This window comes from Dermacentor variabilis, chromosome 9 (assembly GCF_050947875.1).
Source record: "Dermacentor variabilis isolate Ectoservices chromosome 9, ASM5094787v1, whole genome shotgun sequence".
In the NCBI taxonomy this organism is placed as follows: domain Eukaryota; kingdom Metazoa; phylum Arthropoda; class Arachnida; order Ixodida; family Ixodidae; genus Dermacentor; species Dermacentor variabilis.
The window spans coordinates 110,710,938-110,719,174 of record NC_134576.1 but is presented as its reverse complement, the minus strand read 5'-3'; the positions used below and the strand labels follow the sequence as shown (position 1 = coordinate 110,719,174).

Here is an 8,237-nt window from a genome sequence, read left to right as displayed (position 1 = left end):
CACAGGATGTCATCAGATACATGAAGAGTGCTGTGTTCGTTGAACAAACCGCAGCGTCACAGATTAAAACATGGTGTGACTGGACAAATAAGAAATCGCTTTGCACAAAACGAAGACAGCAAATTTGTGGGCTGCCAAAAGTATAGACACATCATTATTGAATGAAAGGATATTGTTATGCAGGTGTCACATTATACCTGTGCCACATAGGAAAAAAAAGAGCATTCAATTGTTAATGTAAGTTCCTTGATTACATTTTTTGTGCCGTAGCTGCCATAAGTCCAAATTTAGTTACATTTCACACAATGGCATCGATGGCAGCGTCTTCTGAAGTGACCAATGTTAGAGTACTAATGAAAAAATTAAAATGTGTTTACAAGTGTCCTCCTCCTTCATGAATAGTGAAATGTAAAAATTATCATGTTATGGTGCCATCAACTTGAATTTGTAATTGCTGTCTTTTACAACGTTGCAACCTACCGTACCAACCTTGAGCATTGCCTGCCAAATCCGAAGCCCGGAAGCAAAATGGCACCAGCTGCAAAGCCGTTGCAACCAGAGGAAGTTCGTCGAATACAACTCCTGACAGAAGCGTTGTAGTTGAAAGTTACGTATATTAATAAAGGGAAAAAGCCATCCACCCGTTCGTAGCAGTTGCTACAAAGGAAACCCATACGGGTTCCTCAAAAGAAAAACCTCGCATCTGAAGAAAAATTCGTCCTGGTTCGGAATGTATAATATTTTATGTATGATAGGTACTGTTTTAAGTGCTTGTCATACTGCAATGCACAAGCTGTTGCATCAAAAGTAAGTATTTCTCAGTTGAATGAGTTCTGGTGAACACATTAAACAATGAATGACATTAAAGCAAATGATGTTTGGTTTGTCTGTGTGGCCTCATGCAAATAACATTAAAATTTAAGGTATTAGCAAGTTAATGTCACTTTTTGTGTCCATGTGGCACGGGTATTAGCTGGCTCCATGCCTTTTCTCAGGCACCCGTGCCTCATCGCAGAATTGTTTAAACAAGAAAACTTTTTTAGTGCGCACTTTGTAAGAAGGAAGGAAGAAGGAAAATAGGACAGAGGGAATGAATTCCTACGAATTGCACAGTAAGAGTTTTTTTTCTTCTTCTTTAAACAATGTTTCATCAACCAACCCAACTGACCACCCTCGTTGCAGCAACTGCGGCTCCCCTGCAGCACAATCCATGAAATTGAGAACAATCACCATGAGCGTTCGGCCTTTCTCCTTGGTGTATTGTTATCAGTTTTACTTGAATGGAAACGATTATTTGAAGATTTCATCTAGTCAATGGTTGGAAACGCATAGCAACCATTCAATAGAATTTAAAATTTGAATAGTCGACTCTTCTTGAAATTTGACTCTCCCTTATATGTCTGCAATCGTCAGATATAGTAGGCTTATTTTTCCCTGTGGGAGTCGAAGTTCCTTTCACCTTAGTTTCCATCTCACCTTGTCTAGTGGTCAGTGCACTCAACACCACTGAGAGGTGCTGGGAAGTTCTACTGCATATGTCAGCAATCGCCAAGTTCTTCCGAACAGGTGCTTGGCAGTCAAGGGAATCTGGATTTCTTTAGGCGACTGTAGATGCGCAGTCAGCATAGCAGTAGGATGTGGGGAATATGAGGTTCGCCTCGGCTGCTTGGAAAACGAAACATGGCGAGTGTATTGTAAATGTGCATGCATGCATTGATTCGACCACTTGGAAAAACTTTGTGCATCATGGGTTTGTGTGTGTGTGCTTTCATCTGACCACTCTAAAAGAACTTTGTGCATCGAGGCTTTATGCATATATTCGTTTGGCTGTCTGAAAAAATAATGTGCCTGTCTTTCACAGCTTTTTGTTCAAAATAATCAGACCCTGTTTAATGCCTAAAGCTGTACTGCACTTGGCGAGTACTTCAAGTTGGTAGCATTAAAAGGAGATACAAGTATTTGTTGCACTGCGACTACTTGTTCGATGACTATCCACATAAACAAAATTTAACAAACATAAAAACAAGACAAACACTTCATGAATGAATGAATGAACTTTATTTCACTTTTAAGAGAGGGGAGGGGCCGGGGGGGCGGGGAGAGGGAGTTCTAAATACTCCAGTCCCAGCAGGCGTCCGTCACCACATCATGTGGCTAGAAGTCCGTCTACCAGTCGTGGTAGGCCTCCACTACTTCCTCAGCCCACCTCAGGACTTGGTCCTGCAGGGTGGGATCGGAGCTGCGCAGGGCAGTCTCCCACAGCTCCTCGCTACTAATTAATGGTTTGAGAGTGCGGGGGGTGTTTTGATGGGGCGTTGCCATGTGATATGGGAGAGATCTGTTATCGGGACAGGGCAAAAGTGACACTTGGGTGTCAGGTACGTGGCGGGAAAGAATAAGTGCAAAGTGCGCGGGGTAAGAAAAGTGCGAGCTTGTAGTTGTCGCCACAGTATTTCTCTCTGGCGCATTCTAGGCACAGAGAGAGGTGGATACATAAGGCATTGGTGTCTTTAATGTGTGCAAATTTCATGGAATGTGACGAGTGTGTCTTTATTGGCGAGTTGTTGGGAGTCATTGGGTTCTAGAGTTAGGCCCATATTTGCGGCCACTCGGTCCGTGAATCCTCGAGCAGCGGCATGAGCCATTTCGTTGCCGCGGAGTCCTTGATGTGCTGGAGTCCATACGAGAGCGATGTCGTTTTCTGGTGGGTGAGCTACAAATAGAGAGTGCGCGAGATTGTTAATGTAGCCGTTACTGAAGTTCCGGATAGCAGTCTCAGAGTCACAAATGATGACGTCGCAATCGGGTAGCCCCAATGCGAGTGCAATGGTGGCCTCTTCCGCGCCACCCGCCGAGGTGGTCTTGACTGATGCTGAACAAAGTGTTGCCCTGGTTGTCTATGACTGCTAGAGCATAACAATGTTTAGCGGTGTAGGCTGCAGCCTCCACATAGTAGACTCTTTCAGCCTGTCCGCAGCTGCGTTTTAGCGCCTTGGCTCGAAGTTTGCACCGTTTGACGTGAACTTCGGGGTGCATGTTTCTGGGTAGGGGCTGGATGTGGTATTGGCTGTGTTTGTTCGGAGGAAGTTGATGTCGCTTGCTCTCGTTGAATGGTGGAGCATGATGAAGTTGTCTCAGGATCTCATGCCCAGCTTCAGTGGTGGCGAGTCTGTGTTATTGCGATGATAGATGGGCTTTGGTTAATTCTTGAAGGGTATTTACTCTGGCCGTGGCCATCACCCTTTCTGCTCTAATTGGAACACCAAGAGCGACTTTGTGTATCTCGCGGATCAAGCAATTCACAGTATCCTCTTCCTGCCTAAAGAGTGAGAGATACAGTAGTGCGAAGGTGATTTTGCCTAAGACAAAAGCCTTGATTAGCTGAATTAGCTCCTTCTCTGGAAGCCCTCCGTGTTTGTTGGAGATCCTCCCTATCAGGCGTATTATCTACCGTTGTTTGTAGTTCTTGCAAGGTATGCTGATTTGTTCGGTTACATTGGAGGTGTAATCCTAGGACCCTCATCCTGTCAACTTGGGGTATAGGGTGCCCCTCAATCGTGAGTTAGATATTCGGGGGTGAAGTCCTGAAGCGTCTCGTGGGGCACAGAAGGAGAAGCTGTGATTTGGTGGGGGAGCACCTGAGATTCAACTCGTGACCTACTTGTTCGACCTGATCAATTGCTGCTTGGAGGGTGTCGTGCATGTGCTCGTCCGTACCTCCTGTCCATCCACAGCGTAATATCATCCGCGTACAGTGTGAATCGTAGGTCAGGAATCTTCTTGAGAGTGAAAGCTAAAGGTCGCATAGCCAAATTGAAGAGGAGGGGGGAAAGCTAGAAACCTATGAAGTGTTTAAGGAACTTAGGAAGCGACCATTACATTCTCAAACAATGCAGTAAAGCATTGTTTGCATAGTCATGAAGCACGCAGATAGTGGCGACGGTGGATCAGGCATGTAATATTCCAGCCAAGGCGGATAAGCTGTGCAGTGAAGCAGCCTGTGTTGTGGTGAAGCATGTAAATAATTCATACAGAAGCGTACAGATCAATTTAAGTGGAAAAAGAATTCCAGCAGGACCCATCTCACGATGACTGTTGACATTAATGCCATTAGCATTCAAGCAACGTAGCAACCCCGTAGTTTTGAAGACACCTTTATTTGGAATTTGTAGTGGTCATTCTGAGATCTCTATTACTTCTGCTATAGGCAACAAACACTGTATCTGGACACTTGCTCACTAGGGTCAGCCATGACCATGATGATGACACAGTATCAACAATGGAATGACGAAGAAGGAATGATGTCGATGGAATGACGAACGCAGCATGACGACAATTGGGTCACAACTCTGAAATGATGAAGATGGTATAACGACGACCGTGAGATGATGACAAGAGGTCAATGGAATAATGACAAGTGAGTGACGATGATGGCTTGATGTCGAGGTATGATGGGAAAAGAATGGCGGAGATAGAATTACAATGATCTAATGGCCACGATAGCTGTATGACAAAGATGACGTTCTAATGGCGACATAATCACTGTTGGAAAATGGCAGCATGATTACGGTGGAATGAGGAAAAATTATGTTGACAGAATGATGAAAGCAGTATGATTATGACAGCATGATGTGACTCGGGTGACAGAGCTGGAATGAAGACTTTGGAATGATCACGACAGCATCACGACGACATATAGTGTCCCAAACTAGCAGACAGCTTGACTGGGTCACTGGGCTGGAAAACAGTAAGAGTTGGACATAGATACAGGAAAGTGTGTCAAGTTTTATAAGAATGCTAATCGCATTAAAACTGCTTCGTGGCAGAGAGCAATGTTATGCATGTTGTTGGCTGGAGTTACACATGTCAACTTCCTCAACCCAATATAAGTATGCTCTACCGCAATAGATAGGACGCCTCACTCAAGGCCTCGACCATAGAAACTATGGCATCATTACTAACTAAACATTTGGTTCTTGCAGCATCGCAACTTTTATTTACAAGCAATAACCACTACGTACAATCAGAATCACACTTGTCTAGCATGGTCAATTGGCCAAGTGGGCCATAATCTCTCGCAAAAGAGAGAGAGAGCGAGGAAAAGAGAGAGGCCTATGTTGCAACGTGACCTCGCATGGTCATGCCGCATGCTGTGCAGCCCTTTCATATATTGTCTGGCACAGATGTCGAATCTAGCACTTACTGCGAGGCAGCAGCTATGGATGCTGGTACAGTTTACAGCCGGCCGCTCCATAAAGTCAGGTGCGCTTCCGCCTGTAACTTGCGTAATGCATGGGCCAATTCCGCCGTACTAAATCAATAATATAGTATTGTCAGTCATGAAATAAATAACAGGGTAACTAGTGAAACATAGCCTACTCCAACTGTACTTGTCAATCGACATATGGCACTCGCCCATTTTGAAGAGAGCAGAGAAACAACATGGAATGCTCTTCATATTGCACGAGCCATCCTGAACACTATGGCTGGTCCAGAAGCTCGTCTTGTCTCTCTGGACCGAATCCCAAAAGCTTCGAATGCGGCGGAAGAGATATTGTAGCCGTCCATAGATGTCGGGTTTGGGACACCACCTATGCAGTAGTAGGCGCAAAATCTTTTCAAAGATTTCAAGCGAAACATGCAGGTCCCTGTACTGCGTCCCTCAAGTGGCATCAACCATGACCCTTTTTCAAAGGGTATCGAGGTACAACTCCCAAGGTCAATCATCATCATCATCATCAGCCTGGTTACGCCCACTGCAGGGCAAAGGCCTCTCCCATACTTCTCCAACAACCCCGGTCATGTACTAATTGTGGCCATGCCGTGCCTGCAAACTTCTTAATCTCATCTGCCCACCTAACTTTCTGCCGCCCCCTGCTACGCTTCCCTTCCCTTGGGATCCAGTCTGTAACCCTTAATGACCATCGGTTATCTTCCCTCCTCATTACATGTCCTGCCTATGCCCATTTCTTTTTCTTGATTTCAACTAAGATGTCAAACTCGCGTTTGTTCCCTCACCCAATCTGCTCTTTTCTTATCCCTTAACGTTACACCTATCATTCTTCTTTCCATAGCTCGTTGCGTCGTCCTCAATTTGAGCAGAACCCTTTTCGTAAGCCTCCAGGTTGCTGCCCCGTAGGTGAGTACTGGTACTGGAAGGTCAATCACGGTGCGCGTTTGACCTTCAGTCGCCGGCGCGTGTGAAGGTGTGACGTCACGTCACGTAATCGGCTGCGGAGAGGCGTCGCAGCTGCGCTCGCTCGAGCGTGTAGCGCTGTGTACCACGCGACTAGGCGGGGGCTTAAGGGGCTAAATATAAAAAAAAAGCACACGTCACGTCACGTTGGCGAGATCAACGGCGTCTATATTTGGACCGATGGTTCGACGCACTGGCGCAGCCAACGTAACCGGTCGCTGCCAATTAACGCGCCCCAACGCGCACGGCGTCGCGTGACACTCGCCTGCGCGCCGATAACTAAACGCGCCTTAACAGCTGCGTCGGAGGCGCTTGGTTGCTCAGTCTCGCCATCGACGAAGCTCACGCCGGTGCTAAGCGCGTCAACTCTTCACCGCAGTCGCCAGGCCGAGTCGGAGCACCCTCACCGGGAACAAGCACCGAAGAACCGTGTCTACCTGGTCTAACCATGCGCAGAGGTTTGGGAGAGGTTCGGAGTAGTCACGTAGCAGCTGTAAAGTGCGTCATCTTTTTCTTGCACAGGTCAAAATAATACAAACGTTGCTGCGTCATTTAACTTAACAGAAATAGTAGACGCTGCCTAAAAACATGGCTCATATGTGGCTCGTAGCATTGCTCGTAGCCACAGGACAGACAGGTGGTTAGTTTTAAAGGCGTTGAAACTCGTTCTCCTCGTTAGTATAGTGGTCAGTATCCCCGCCTGTCACGCGGGAGACCGGGGTTCGATTCCCCGACGGGGAGCAAATTTTTTTATTACATGCCACAATTCATATTTATTAAACATAACACTAAAGCTGTCACTGTAGTTTATGAAGGGCATAGAAAAGTATCTATTATTACACACGTAACGCATCTCTGCCCTTTTAGATGAGCGTGATTTTTATAATTGCTTAATCCGCGTGCCTATAACGTAAACAAAAATAATTTATCAATGAATTCAGCCTTAGTTAAGTTTTGGAAAGACGAGACACTGGCGTTAAAAGAAGCTTGCGCTCCAGTCTGAAAAAAAAAAGAAAAAAAAAGAAAAAAAAAAAAGAGTGGAGGTGCGGGGTATCGATCCCCGTACCTCTCGCATGCTAAGCGAGCGCTCTACCATCTGAGCTACACCCCCGACACGCTGCAGCTAGCCTTAAAAACGTGCTTGACCACCGTTACCTTTGAAATTAAACCGTACATCTTAAAGGCTATGTTTTCGCAGCTTGAAAGTACCGGACGCGTATTCGGGAGCCAGAAAAGCGTCGGACGTCGACTTTTGGGCGCCACCTATTCAGTGGTCAAGAAACGCAAAACAACTCGTTTTTAAAAATGTATTACACGACGTTTTCGAATATGATAAGTTTTTTTTTTTTCTACTATATTATGCGTCAAATCAAGGTTTGGGATTTCCGAACTCAAGGAAAGATGGTCGCAAGCCAAAAACCGAAACTGGCTGCAAAGAAAGCTGTTCAATTATTCAAGACGCTCCAAGGCCTGTCAGGATATTTTTTATAGGACTTTGATGTGTACAGGACCTTCATTTAGTGCAGCATAATAATAATAATAATAATAATAATAATAATAAATGGCCCGAATTAATAAATATAAAACAGAAGGCGATCTTGTTTGTTTAATGAAAGTCTCTCTCTCTCTCTCTCTCTCTCTCTCTCTATATATATATATATATATATATATATATATATATATATATATATATATATATATATACGCACACACGCAGGGCGTATTTTTTTAGCTGCACCAATTTTTTTTTAATTGCCTATGGCAGATAGCGGAATCCTAACCCTTGATCTAAATTACACCAGGCGGTCATTACTTTTACGAGAAGTCAAAATACCGAATTTTGAATAATTAACGTAATTACGCTGAATAATTTTTTTCATTGATTACGCCACATATTTCAATCTACGAATAACAGCCGATGAGTTCGCACAGCGCATCCACTTGGAACGAATTGTCTGCGCAGCAATTAAGCACCAGTTCCGAGACATTAATTTTCTAGTGTCCGATGAAATGATGGCGTTCAAGTTACTTTTTAAAGAAA

The 8,237-nt window shown here is 44.8% G+C and overlaps 2 non-coding genes across 2 annotated transcripts; one reads left to right on the top strand and one right to left on the bottom strand.

Annotated features, from left to right (window-relative positions):
- Positions 1–6,865: 6,865 nt before the first annotated feature.
- Positions 6,866–6,937, top strand: TRNAD-GUC (transfer RNA aspartic acid (anticodon GUC)). The gene has a single exon. It is a non-coding gene; the product is annotated as a tRNA-Asp (tRNA).
- Positions 6,938–7,234: 297 nt separating this feature from the next.
- Positions 7,235–7,307, bottom strand: TRNAA-AGC (transfer RNA alanine (anticodon AGC)). Its single transcript has one exon. It is a non-coding gene; the product is annotated as a tRNA-Ala (tRNA).
- Positions 7,308–8,237: the final 930 nt, after the last annotated feature.